Consider the following 15,235-nt stretch of genomic DNA (forward strand, 5'->3'; position numbering starts at 1 on the left):
TTTGCCAACAGGCATACATAAACAGGGAAAGGCAGAAATACTTGGTTCAGACTCCAGTCGCTCCATGAGGGCAGATCCATGTGGTGCTCCATTGACTTCAATGTGGCTCCATTCGGGTGTGAGGGTCGTTGCAGGACTGGGGCCTTTGTTACCAGTACAATTGCCTAGAGAAATGCTTGGTCCAATTCACCAGAGATGGGACAGCATCCAAACAAAAGCATCCAGCATCCCGTTAGGTTTGGAGACAGAGTAAAATAAGATCACTGGCTTTCAATTGGGATAAGACCACGGCATGGTTTGGGGAAAATGGGATACAGCTCTGGAAAGAAGAAAATGAATGTGGAGGAAAGCGTTAAGAGGTAAATGAGTATGTGCCCCAGGGTCCCGTCTGCCACGTTCCACGGATTAAATATGAGCAAAGCCAGTGTAATGCACAAGAACATGGAGAACCTAATGAAGCTATATGAGAAGTATAAAGATGTCAAACACCACGGGAACAGCAAGATGTCAAAAAAAAAGTTCAGAGGGCACCAAACACAACAAAGAAAAAAGGGCAAAAGGAAGCACAGGTATTTTAACAAAAAACAAAACAAGAACGGTTTCAAACAACAGCATGTGAGGAAACAAGAGGTCAACAAAGACGACAGTGTAAAGCCTCCAAGAGATGCAGCACAGACAATGATTTGCAGAAGAGATAAATGTTACTCATGGAACTAAAATTAAAAGGAGATTATTTTGTTGCAATGTTCACAAAGGAAAATGGGGAAACTAACACACACTTCCCCAGGGTCGAAAGGTCAGACGGGACAAGAGAAGATGAGCAAGAAATTAAAACAGTTAGAGACTCAGACACACAGCCAGGATGCTAAAGGTGAAGAGGAATTAGTGGGCCAGGAAAGAGCCATGAATCTAGAATGCTGCGATGACCTTGACTTCAGATTAGGAAAAATACTACATATCCTATTTTGTCCCAGTTTAGGGTATCTATAAAAACAGGATTTAAAGTATGTATAGAAAAGGGATATCCAAGAAAAAGAGTTGGCATAGGAAAGGAAGCCATAGACAACTACTCACAACTGCAGGAAAACTTTTCCAACAAGACCCTCCTGTATAATGATGGGGTAGATGTAATATACAACAGTGGCTCAGGAACCTGCTGGGATATCAAAGGCACAGTGCATGTGTAAAAGGAAGTATTTAAAAATGAATAATGAAGGGTCACAAAGATGGGTAGTATGCTAGCAATTATTTTATTAAATTTATACAGCAATGACCTGGAAGAAGCAGCCTACAAGTCAGATGATGAAATTGGCTGATCAGATAAGATCAGATAAGACCGGAGGGAAGCAATACAGAAGCAGAGGGCAAGAAGTTGTATATAAACTAGGAAAAACAAATATAGGCCCTGATCCTGCACTATGTTGAAGGTGGAAGGCTGTAGTTAATAAAGCTCCAAAGTAATCAGCCCAATGTCTAACAGCAATTTGGGGAAAATCCTGAGTGGAGATTCATAGAGTTTTAAGGCCAGAAAGAACCACTATGATCTAATCCAGGGGTGGGCAAACTTTTTGGGCTGAAGGCCACATCTGGGTGGGGAAATTGTATGCAGGGCCAGGGCAGAGGATTGGGGTGCAGGAGGGAGTGCAGGGTGTGGGAGGGGATGCGGTGTGCAGGAACGGGCTCAGGGCAAGGGGTTGGGGCAGAGGAGGGGTGCGGGGTGTATGAGGGGGCTCAGGGAAGGGGGTTGGGGTGCGGTGGGCAGGAGGGGGCTTAGGGCAGGGGTGCAGGAGGGGTGCGGACTGTGGGAGGGAGCTCAGGGCAGGGGATTGGGGTGCAGGAGGGGTGCAGAGTGCAGGAGGAGGCTCAGGGCAGGGGGTTGGGGTGCAGGAGGGGTGCAGAGTGTGGCAGGGGGCTCAGGGAAGGGGTGCAGGAGGGGTGCGAGGTGCAGGCAGGGGGCTTAGGGCAGGGAGTTGGGAGGCAGGGTGCAGGAGGGGTTCGGGCTCCGGCCTGGCGCCACTTACCTAAAGCAGCTCCAGGGTGGTAATAGCATGCGCTGGGTACAGGGCAGGCTCCGGGAAGCAGCCAGCACCATGTCCCTGCATGGCCCCTGGGGGAGGGGGGGCACAGGGCTTCATGCGCTGCCCTTGCCACGCCTCCAGGTACCTCCCCCGAAGCTCCCATTGGCCACTGTTCCCCGTGCAGGGGGCGGTGCCTGGAGGAAAGGGCAATGCACAGAGACCTCTGTCCCCGTCCCCCCCCGAACCGGGGCCCCAGGGATGTGGTGCTGGCCGCTTCTGAGAGTGGCGCGGGGCCTGTGGTACCACAGGGGGCAATCCTGCGGGCCACATCCAAAGCCCTGAGGGGCCAGATCCAGCCCACAGGCCATAGTTTGCCCACCCCTGATCTAATCTGAACTACATAACTCAAGCCGTAGAGCCTCACCCAGTAATTCCTGAATAAAGTCCGTAACTTCTGGCTGAGGCAGAGCATCTCTTTAAAACAGACATCCAGTCTTGACTTAAAGACTCCAATTGACTGAGAATCCACCACACGGTTCTAACTGTTAATCAGCCTCATTGTAAAAATATTCAGACTAGAAATAAAGCACAATTTGTCTAGCTTCAACTTTCAGCCCATGGACCCAGTTATGCCTTTGTCTGCTAGATTGAAGAGCCTGCTACTATTAGAAATCTTCTCCCTGTATCTTCTTTTCTTATAGTCTTTTCTTCTCTGGTCTTACTAATAGGGATAGTCAAGGACATGAACTCTTATGGGCTTGATCCAGCTGCTCTGAAGTTAATGGGAGTTCTGCCATTGACTTCAAGGAGAGCTGGATCAGGCCATGTGGCTCCAACTACCAGGAAGCCAGGAGATAAAACAATCTGTGACTCAAGGCCAGTATATAATGGCCTGAGCCTGACACTTCCCCCGCGCCCCACGCACGCACGCACATACACACACACACACACCCTTTCCCATGAGAGACTGTCAGAGCCAAAAAAGTTAAAGAATAGAGAAATATAGATATAAGGCAGCTGTTTTTCTCATAAGGGAGGAGAGTAGGAGAAAAAAGGACCACGACGGAAGAATGACCTGCTATTAATTTACCCGTGTAGTACATTCCTCACCAATCGCATAAAGCAGCCCTAACATACTGGAGGATCTGGCCCCAAAACAGAAGCAATCACAAATAACGATCATCATGACTAATGCTACTATTCACTTTTCAGAAAGGGAATATTGTTTCTCTCCAGAGCTCCCTATAGGAGGCCCAACCTGCTGCACTGAGGAGTAGTTGCCTACCCTGCACTCAAGGGGTGACTGCAGCCCATGGAGACACACCCGAGTAGCTATGACCTAGCTAGCTTAGGTAACAATAGCAATGAAGCTGAAGTAGCCCAGGCTGTACAAACCCGCCTGGGACCTTGGATTTGTACTCAAGAGGCTAGTCCACGCTGCTGCCTAGGCTCCAGTGGGTTTTCTGCTATTGTTATTTGAGCTAGCTAGATCAAAGCTACCTGGGTTTGTCTACACATGCTGTGAGCACTCCCCAGGTTGCAGTGTAGACATAACCGGGATTGCAAAAGAAAAGTCAAGGAACAAACTGAATTCAGCCCACAAACATTCAAAGTTTTATCACTTGACCCCACTGTGTTTTAGAGGGAAAAAAACTGCTAAAATGAATGTTGTGATCATGCGTAACTTTGCAGAGACACTTTTTTTCCTTTTGCTATGAACAAATATTTTTCTCGTTACCAAACATTTATTGCCAGAAAATTAATTTGTCACATTTCACACTGGAAAGAGATTAAACGAGTAGTTTAGAAAACCCCAAATTAATTTCAGCTGATCTGCACAGTTTATTTGACATCGATCGACTTCTGCTTTGCAGTTTTCCTTCTCCCTATCCAAACAGTTGGACTAGAGGCTAGTATGTCCCAGTGCTGGATCCTGTTGTCACTGAAAAGGGATGCCTCAAAAGGTCTTTTGGTTATGAGAGAGGATTACAAAGGCACTCTGAGGGCTCTCTGACCGGTGGAAACTGAATGACAAGCACATTTCAAAGCCATTCTGCTTGCCAAGTAAAAGAACTGTGGCAATCACATACAGTACTAGATTCTACAGCCTAGGGGCTACTCTTAATGCCACCAGCTGGTCAGCTCCAGCAGCTCAAAAGGAAGAGGAAACTGACCATATCTCCTCAGCTGGGGATTCCCCCAGCATGTGGGAGCCTCCAGTGGCTGTACAGCAAGCGTGGCCAGCTCTATGCCAACCCCCTGCAGGCCCCAGGATAGGGGAAGTGTTGTGGATGCTAGGGGAACTCATGTGCCTTGGTTATTCCCAGCTGCTAGATGATTCCTTTCAGGCTGTTACCAGCAGTCAATGTTTACCATAGCTCTTCAGCTGCTCCAGGCTTGATGGGGCTCGGCCATCATAAAAACCAGGCAGTGATAACCAGCACCCTGATGGCCCCAATCCCACCCCAGCTGCACTCAGAATTTCCCCTCCTATACACCCCAAAGAGGAACACTTCAAAACACTATCCCCTGCTTTCATCGTTTTGCTGTGTGCCTTTGTTCGTCACTCCTGCCATTGGATACAAGGAGGAGGGAGAAGAATTGTTCTTAACTTCTGAGAATAGGACAACACGCAGTGTCAGGGTGGTTAAGCACTGGAAATAAATTGCCTAGGGAGGTTGTGGAATCTTCAACATTGGAGATTTTTAAGATCAGGTTAGACAAACACCTGTCAGGGATGGTCTAGATCAGGGGTTCTCAAACTGGGGGTCAGGACCCCTCAGAGGGTCAAGAGGTTATTACATGGGGGGGGTCGTGAGCTGTCAACCTTCACCCCAACCCCACTTTGCCTTAAGCATTTATAATGGTGTTAAATATATAAAAAAGCATTTTTAATTTATTGGGGGGGGGTCGCACTCAGAGGCTTGAGATTTGAAAGGGGTCACCAGTAAAAAAGTTTCAGAACCACTGGTCTAGATAATACTTAGTCCTGCTATGAATGCAGGGGACTGGACTTGATGACCTCTCGAGTCCCTTCCAGTCCTATGATTCTGATTCTAGGATAGGCTGCACTTCAGCGAGGCTATACACATTAAGTATTAAAGTACTTTGGGATCCTTCAACATCGAAGTTACTCTACGAACTGTCAGGGCCCTCAATTCTGTAACATGTTGCACGTCGGTGGACCTCCGCACCTATGCGGAGGTCAATGAAATCAGTGGGTCTCAGTGAGGCCTGGACAGACCTAATATATTGCAGTGACTAGTAGTGAATATCCTAGAAATAACATTGCACTAAAGAGATTATTACAATTCCATTGACATTCGGCCTGGTAGATTTTTTCCCTCGATGCTTACTAAAATTTCAAAATGGTCAGGGACAGTTTCATTCCCCAAGGTGTAGAAACAGACTCTTTGTTTTTTGTTTTTTTAAGGTTTCAGCAGAAAAATTTTCAGTGTTTTTTTAAAAAAAAACATTATTTTTATTTTTAATCCCCCAGTTGCCTGAGATGGCCAATCAAAACTAGTGATAAAAAAGAAACCTAAGAAATGAAAATCTGGTAGGAAAAGTCATCAAATGATTCTCACCACCACTTATTGAACTATCAGTATTTCTAATCCACCTCAGAACTGGCTGCCCCAATCTTCCTGTTGAGGAGATCAGCTGTCATGAGGGGATAGATGGAGGGACAGATTCCCTTAGGTGGGCTCCCAACCGAGAGAAAGAAGGTTCATCATTCTTCATGAACCAAGGAGGTACCTCTGGGAGATGGCAATACAACCTGTTTATATCACAAAAATATCCCTTTCTCCTGGAGAGTCAGCCTCCGCTACCTAAGTTCCACCTAAGGCAGGTTTTGTCCCTCCATTCTGCCTTGGTCTCTTCCAGCATGAGACTAGCTTCCTGAATTAGATGTTCAGGACAGCCAGTTTTGAAATGGGCCCACTCAACAATTTTTATAAATAATCCCTTCTATCTCAGCTCCTCCAACTCTGCATTCAAACCCCATCAAGTTCAGTCAATTTCTCTAACTGTTCTCCTTTCCATGAGAAATAATCTCACTCTTTCACAAGCTCTTGTTATACCGATATATCTCTCTTGCCATATTCACCATCTTTCTCTGGTCCACTATATCACTTCATGAGGTAAGACGGTCACAGGTAGAAGCAATACTCCAAATGAGCCTAGATGGAGTATTGGTTAGGAAGGCAGATGTCCAATTTATGTGGGAGGATGTAGAACTACATCTCTAGTGGTTCCTGAAACTTCCCGAAGAACATAGATGATAGATCCTGTCTCTGATCATAAACTGCTATTCTAATTCAGTGATTTATGTTCAGTTATAGCCTTTGCTCTGCAAAGGCTGCCAACTGAAACACTGAATTCTTAGTGGATATAATTACAGAGGTAAGCAGCACAGAAAAGAAATTTTGTTAAAAAAAAATCATTATCCAGGATGTCTGAGGAGAAAGTTGAAGAGCAGAGGGCAAGGACTCGGACACACAATAAAAATCCCACGCCCTTGGTGATCCATCTCTGCCCAATTGACATCCTGGTCAAATGGACTCCATTCCCGTGATGATTTGAAGAAATGTTTGTTTGTGGAGTGGGTGGATTGAACTCAGGATTTGTTTGCTGAAGCAACAAAGGCTTTCTCCCCCACCAACCTGAATTAGCATCTAATAGGTTTTAGCCTTCAGCAAAGAACACATTTAAAATGATCAAATAATGAGAAACCTCCATCCATATATTGCCAACTCAAATCGTTTGGGTCCTCGGTAACGGTTCTTGCCCTGCTCCTTTCCAGTTCCTTCCCCATTGCCCAGCACAGGCACCTGACTTTTCCCAGCTGCCTTTCCAACAGTCTCATTATTTGTATTGTTTTACCTTTGACATCACTTTGGTTTATTATTTTCACATGCTCCTCTGTGCCATTTTAAAACACTGGCTGTAGATCCATGCAGATTTAGGTCATCCCTGGTAACTGGTCCTCTTGGAAAGGAGCTCGGATCAGTTCCCCAAATGTCCTAAGGTGTTTTGGGGGTCCCCCCCTTTTTTGTTTTATATTATAACTACAACTGGGTGAAAGGTTTAGGACAAATAGTTTGTGTGACCAAAAAAATGCAGCTTCAGTGGACCTGAAACTTTTGCAAATTCAACACAGATTTGACAGATAGTTTCAGCCAGGGGAATTAAAAAAAAAAAAAAAAAAAGTTGGGCTAGATTCACAAAATGTGGGAAGGTGGGCAGAGTGGAAGGAGGCAGGGTGAGGAGCCCATCTTGTAATGTTTTCATCAGTGGTTAGAGCATTCACATGGAATTGGGTGACCGAGGTTCAAATCCTCACTCTGATTAATGTTTATTTATACCAAGGGGAACAGCTGCAACAGGAGTTGCTGAAAGAGATCCGCCCCAGAATAGCCTATAGCAGCACACGAGCCGATTTTCAGGGGCATTCACACTGCCCGGGTCCTGGACACCGGTCTGAAGGGCTCTGCATTTTAATTTAATTTTAAATGAAGCTTCTTAAACATTTTAAAAACCTTATTTACTTTACATACAACAATAGTTCAGTTCTATATTATAGACTTATAGAGAGAGACCTTCTAAAAACATTAAAATGTGTTACTGGCATGTGAAACCTTAAATTAGAGTGAATAAACAAAGACTCGGCCCACCACTTCTGAAAGGTTGCCGATCCCTGGCCTAGAGCCTACAGTGCTCACCTGGGAGGAGGTGAAATCCCTGCTTTGGAGCCCACTGGGCTGAACACTATAAGATATGTGTTGTCCCTGCCCCCGTGTCTCCTCAGCACCCCCAGCCCCAATTTGTAAATCTCATCCTTTCCCAACAAGTTTCAGGTTGAACAACGTGTTTAGCCTGATTTTTCCATTTTGCCAGCGTATTGCAGAATTTTTGGACCCAAACCAATTATTTCTTTCCCCCACCCCAATTTTTCAGAATGGTCAGCGAAAGAGTCAGTCATCCACCCAGGTCTAACATAACCAAAGCTTTCCTGCTCACCCACAAACCAAGACCGGCTTCCTCTGGGGAATAAATATTTCACATTTAACCAACACACATTACAGTGACTACAACAGGACAGATGGTGAGGAGTGACAAAGGGAAGTTGCCATCTGACAGTTACTGGGTGGCCTTTATCAACGTATTGGATTCCATTCAGTTTTTAATACTTTGCCCAGTGCGATACTAGCCAAGCGCCTCAGTCTGGCTCAGCAGTGTCCACACCACAAAACCTGCCACCAATTAGCTCTAAGGGCCTCATGCAAAGGCTACTGAAGTCAATGCAAGTCTTTCCACTGATTCCAGTGGGCTTGGGATCAAGCTGTCATTGACCTCTTTGTTAGGACAGCTGGCAGGGAGCGAATGGGCAATAAGCACGAGTTTCACTCACCTCGACAGCTCAGGGCTGAGGCCTATTGATAGGGGACAGAGTGCAGAACCTTGCATGGATACCGCCCACCTTTCTTCACCCAACAGGTGCAGGAGAGGATGGACTTGCCAAGATTATCAATCCAGCAAACAACGTCCTGCAACCCCAGTGGAATTGTTCTTTCTTCTTTGATGCGCTGAGACCCAGAAATCATTTTAGCCTGCTCCTCAGTCTCTCTCTCTAAGGAAAGGCACCTGTCTGATAATAAGGCTTCAGTCACCATTTTTCTATTTTGAAATTCCACACCAGAATTTGCAGCCAGGGGGTTTCAGTGTCCTACCAAGCATTCCTGGGAAGGACTATCAACTGATGCAGAAGACTAGAGCACTTATGAAAGCCTCCAAATAGGGCAACTTCTACCAAAGCTGTGCGGTTGAGTTCAGATCTCACATTATAAGGAGCAGGGAGGGGAAGGAGAGCTTTGTCTAAGGCCAGGTTGCCACTACAGACTTTTGCCAGCATAGCTATGTAAGAAGTGTGATCTCTGACACAACTGTGCTGGCAAAAGCCCCTAGTGTAGCTGCAGTTACACTGGCAGAACGGAGTTTTTGATAGTATAGGTCACATCCATACAAGGAGCTTTTTACTACTATATTCCGGTGGTACAGCTGTACTGGTAAAGCTTTCCAGTAGTAGACCTGGCCTACATGTTTTAAAGGAATCCAAATGCACACACTAGCCAGACCGCAGGTTTTCATTCTTTTCCCCTCCTTGTCTCAGAGGTGACTACCGAAAATTCTCTCTCAAGGGATTTCACAATGACCTCTAAAAATGCTCTTAAACCACCGCATTTATAGAATCCCCCTGGTCACTGTTCTCATTCCATTCCATTGCTTGGTTTGTTTTTTTCCTCCCCCCGTCACAGCATTTTACAGCAACCAAAACCCTTTTCGCTCTGCTCCTAACTCTTTGGCTTTATGTTGAGACGCTCTAGTGGCTGCTACCTGACCCTGGGGTGCAGAATCAATCTAAAAGGGAGCTTGAATATTGGGCCAGATCCTCAGCAGGTGTAAATCAACATAGCTCACTGGTGTTACGCTGATTAACACCACCTGCGAATCAGGCCCAGGATGCATAAAATGACCGTAAGACCCAACATTTTCAGCCAGGCCCTCCAGTCATTCCCTTTTTGCCTTAACCTTAGCCTGCATCTCAGTTTCCCAATCTGTAAAATGGGAATAAGCTCTATTTAACTAGTACATGGCTATTGTGAGGGTTAATTACTGAACACGTGCACTGGCCTGCGAAGAGAGAGATCCCTCTGCAAGGATGAAGTTGCGTCTTTAGAAGTTTTTTTCACTCTAGCCTTAGTGTCTACGGCCTTTCAGAGCCACTGCAGGTTACCATCATGCCAGAGCTGCTTTGGGCCAAATTTTCAGATGTGGAGCCAACGAGGTGTCCCCACAAAGGTGCAGGTACATTTGTATTACTAACAAAACCCCACAAGTGCTGTTATTATAGCAGGCACCCACAGTGTAATTGTGCACCTAATTACCTCCCCCACTTGATTTGCATGTGCAAATACCAGGGCGTGCGTGTGCGCATTTTATAGACTTACTCACAGCATCTCCTACCATCTGGCCTTTCAAGCCTGCATTCTTGCAGGAAAGGCGCAAGAACGGTATGCGCCCTAGGGAGCGGGCAGACATTTTGCAGAGACATTCTGGTGAAATCCTTGCACAATTCCAGGTGCAGATTACTCCAGACCACGGCTCTTTGCTTCCACTTCATCTCATACTTCTGACTTCCATGATCTCGCTTTCTGTGCTCTTTGATAGGCTTTTCTGCAGGACACCCACCCAGAAACAGAAGCACAAACAAACAATTGTTCCCTTGAGCCCCAGGCCACATAAGCCAATGGCACATTCACCTTTTTAAAATGTTTATATCAGTTCCAATTTTTCTTTCTTGTTTAAACCAATCCACTCATGTTTATTCCCTTTTAAGGTTTATTCATTTCTCCACTACAGTCACTTTCATTTTTACTGTGAGTTCACGTCGTGAGCTCTTTGGGCTAAGGACCATGTCTTCAATTCACTGATACAGTTCCATGCATTCTCTAGAGACATTTAAATATTACTTTTATCATTATTCTTTCCATCCAGATCCCTCAGCACAGCTCCCTCGAGTAGAGTTACGCCTTTTTACAGCAGCTGACGCTGTGGCTCTAACAGTATGTCTTCACTCTCTGGGCAGGAGAAAAATACTTTGCAATTGCTGCATCTGTATTTACTGTTCACACTTTCCAAGCTCTTTGCAATATTATCTCATTAATCTCAACCCTCTGAAGTGGATCAAACGATAGAATTTGGATCCAGATCTGGATTTGGAGCATCTCAACAGTTAGGGCTGTTTGGATCCAGTTACCTGTTCAAATGATAAAAATAGGAGCCATCTGGATTTTGGACAGCCCCAGAGTTGGGTGGTGCTCAGAGCTGGGATTTTGGTTCCTCTCATCTCTGTAAGTATTATCCCAGCTTTGGCAGACAAGGAAACTGAGGCAGGGAGACTAAGGAACTTTCCCAAAACCACAGAGGGAGGCGTGACCGCAAGTACTTAGATTGTAAACTCTTTGAGGCTCTTTGTACAATGGGGTTCCGATCCATGACTGAGGTTTCTAGGCACTATAGAAATGCAAATAAAAAATAATAAATCCTAGCTCCTAGTACTTTGCTAGGTCCATTAGATTATGCATCTTTCCTACTGTAACTGTTGTGTATGCAAAAACCAACATCAGACAAGAATTCATTGTAAAACAAGCTAACATGCTTAACTGGCCTAAACTAGCCGGTTTAATTGGCCTATCCTATAAAAAAGGTCTTTAATAAGAAATGCTATGCAGTATATTCTGAAATTTATAGTCAAATGGCAGCTTCTGAAGCATGTAGTCATGGGGCTGTGCTGAATAACAAGTGTTTGAAGTTGCTTAACTTTCATTACATCTTTGCTCTGATTCAATTAGTAAACATCTTCAAAGGGAACTGAGTGACTGCTCAGACAACATGTGCAAACAGCCCTGCACTCCAATGAGTTTTTAAATAAATATTTAAAGGGCGTATGTTCAGGGACAATATTCTGAGCATCTGAAATCTTCGGGCTTGTCTACATGGAAACGGGAACCAGAATAATTCAGTCGTTTGTAATTTACAACCTTAGCTATTTCAGTGTAAATCTGTATGTGGACACTCTTAATTTGGAATAACACTGCCCTACTAAGTTCTACTGAAATAAGTCACTCTTTTTCCAAATTAAGAGTTTCCACATAGTTATTTCTGGCAAATCTAAGGTTGTGAATTACAGTGAATTTAATTATTTTAGTTCCAGTTTCTATGTAAATAGGCCCTTTGTCATTAGTTAAGATAACTGTCTGTGAAATATTGCAGTGGTTCTCAACAAGGGTACATGTACCCCTGGGGGTACTTAGAGGTCTTCCGGGGGTGCATCAACTCATCTAGATACTTGCCTAGTTTTACAACAGGCTACATAAAAAGCACTAGCAAAGTCAGTACAAACTCAAATTTAATACCGATAATGACTGCTCTATGTACTATACACTGAAATATAAGCACAATATTTATATTCCAATTTATTTATTTTATAATGATATGGTAAAAATAAGAACGTAAACAATTTTTCAGTAACAGTGCACTGTGACCGTTTGTATTTTTATGCCTGACTTTGTAAGCAAGTGGTTTTTAAGTGAGGTGTAGCTTGGGGTATGCAAGACAAATCAGACTCCTGTAAGGAGTAAAGTAGTCTGGAAAGGTTGAGAAACTGAAGTATTGGACCTGGGGATAGTATTATCTCTAAGTTTACTATAAAGAGTCCTGAATTCTAGTGGATTGTTTAGGTCTCTGAAGAACATTTACAGGTACCTTTCAGTATTGGACTCTGTGCAGAAAGGACTTGATTGGCTATATCCTACTGAGTCTGCAAACTGCTCTGTGCTGGTGGAAACTTTTTGAAGTTGAAGTGTTTCTCCATGGGCACTGTAGTCTGCTTACCGACAGCTCATTGCAGGACCAGAGCCTCAGTCGCTAAGAAACACAGCTACATTGCTGGACTATTTCAGACTATGATCTCTTCATGGAAGGGGATATGTTTCATTTCAGAAAAAATAGGATGTTTTATTAGTTTGTTTCCAACAGCAGTTACTGCACAAACACTAAAGAAGGTATTGTCCCTGCCCTGAAGACCTTGGCCATGTGGAAGTCTGTCCAAGTACATGCAGAAAGGTAAAATACTGTGACAGACAGAAAGAATGGCTTGCTGGTTAAGACACCGAACTAGCATTCTGAGTTCAATTCCTGACTGCCACCAATTTCCCTTGTGATCTTAGACAAGTCACTTAATCTTTCTTGGCTATAGTTCCCATCTGCAAAGGGCATTAATTCATATTTTAGCATTCTTCCTTTCTCCCACCTTTTGTCAACCGTGTCTCTTTGGACTGTAAACTCTCCTGGGCAGGGATTTTTATTATATGTAAATGTACAGCACCTAGCATCATGGGGCTCCAATCGTGGTTAGAACCTCTTGGTGCTCCTGGAATACAATTTTAAAATAAAATACTTTACAGATCCTGTAACAGAATGTTCAAGGGCCCACGTGACTTTTTAGGGACTTTCAGCCACTGGGTGACTCAGGAATTAGTCATCCCTCCTGAAGATTGCTTTAGGAGACAAAATAATGGACTGATAAAAATCCAAATGGCCCCTATCTTTATACTATGATTCTATAGCCTATTTCATTCTCATATGATGATCAACCATGCTACCAATGTACACTTGAGGGGTTTTTTAGTCTATAGTTAAATATTATACACCAGAACTGATTGAAACTTTTGGTCAAAAATATTTTATGATGAAAAAAGACCTTTTTGTAGAAACAAAACCTTCACGGACATTTTAATTTCTTTTCACATGGTCCAAATTTTCAAAAAAGGATTTTGTTTTCAAAAAACAGCTGCTTCCTCAACCAAGGCACCCCCTGTCCCTTCTGGCCCCCCCCCAAAATTTCAACCAGAGAGAACATGAAAGTTTTTGAAAACTAAAAATGTGGGTTTTCAGTTTGTCTTGGGGGCGGGGAGAGAAGGAATGTTTTCATGGAAATTTTTGAAAAATGAAAGAAAAAATCCCCAAGGGGCGTTTCTTTTGTTTTTGTGGAAAGTGCTTACCATTTTCCAAACAGCTCTCTTGTATTCTTTTTTCTTAACATGTAATACACTACTAAGGAAGTTTGATTCAAAGTATGTACGTAGAGCCCCAGAATACGGCTGAGGCACAATGGTGGAGTAGGGGATATACAACTTAGTGGGTGAGAACAGCTGCCTTGACTCTGTGCCCATGCTGTGGATAAACTCATGACCTCAAGCCAGTATGAAATTCCCTACCACAGTTATCTTAAGCTAAGCGTTTTTCTTTTCAAGAGTTAAAACCCACTGGAACATACAAAGGAGTAGAAATCAGTTCAATCTCAAAGTGAATCTGTGACCTACACTGCCCCATAAAAGGATTCTCCTTGCTCTGTAATTAAGTGTCTCAGTTGGCTGGGGAGGCAGGCAGGTGTAAAAGAAGTTCATGTTTAACCTCAGCGGGTTTGAAAGCCGGCTGGGAAGTTTATCAGCTCACAGGTCTGTGAAGGGAAGAGGAAAGGCAGAGAATGGGATTTAGTTAAAGCCTTAGTCATAGTTAACACAGGGCACTGGCGCTGATAAACAAACATTGCCAGACATCAAAAGGAAGTAAGTAAATCTGGGAAGGTTTAGTCCAAACAATGGAAGGGCAACCCACATGAGTTAGGGGGTGGGCAGCGCTGCTTGTGACATTGAGAAGTTAACCCTTGCTTAGAGCAGAGTATCACTGCAGCTTGGAGCCTTCAGTGTGAAACCCATCACAAGTCCCACCAATGCAAACCAAGCAGCCTGCCTCGGCCACCAGATTTCACCCACTTTCCATCCTGAAATACAAATCAGCCCAGATACACTCAGGATTTATCCCAGGCTCACTCAAAATTCAACCCAAGCTCACCAAAAGCTTTCTAAACCTCAATAAACCTGACTTGAGTTTGAAAGCTGTAATGAAATCTCAAAGCTGGCAAATCCCACATTGCATTCCAATAGCTTCACACAGCCCCTAGGCAGGAGATGGATTATGGTGTCTCCCAGGAAGTACCATTAAAATATAGTTATTCACCATACACCAGCATTTATGGTATTTCCAATACTTAGAAAGGGAAGTCTTGGTATGAAAGTAAAGTTCTCTGGGCAACAAGTGTTTTTAAAACGTTTTTAATCATTTTTAAATAGTGCCTACGCTATGTGCATGTATATACTATGCATTATGAACTAAATAAAATGATAGTTGAAAAGTGATACACCTAAGTGCATAGGGCAGATGCTGCATTTGCTATTTCAAGGCTTTTAGATCAGTATGGTTCCCTTTCTTCAGAGGGAACTTATACTCAAATATATTTGAGCATTACATTATTAGAAGTATTATGGTAATACCAAGAGGCTGCAACCCAAATCAAGGCCCCGTTCTGCTAACGAACGTACATAAAATACACAGTTGAGACAGGCCCTGCCCAGATAAGCTGCCAGTATAAGTAATCACAACAGGAAACAAGTGGGAGAAAGGAAACATGCCCATTTTACAGATGGGAAAGTGAAGCACAGAAGAATTAAGTGGCCTGCCCAAGGTCACATAGGAAGTCTGTAGTGGAGTCAGAGATTGGACCCATATCTCCCTACTCCCAGACCAGTGCC

Source organism: Caretta caretta, chromosome 2, assembly GCF_965140235.1.
Source record: "Caretta caretta isolate rCarCar2 chromosome 2, rCarCar1.hap1, whole genome shotgun sequence".
Lineage (NCBI taxonomy): Eukaryota > Metazoa > Chordata > Testudines > Cheloniidae > Caretta > Caretta caretta.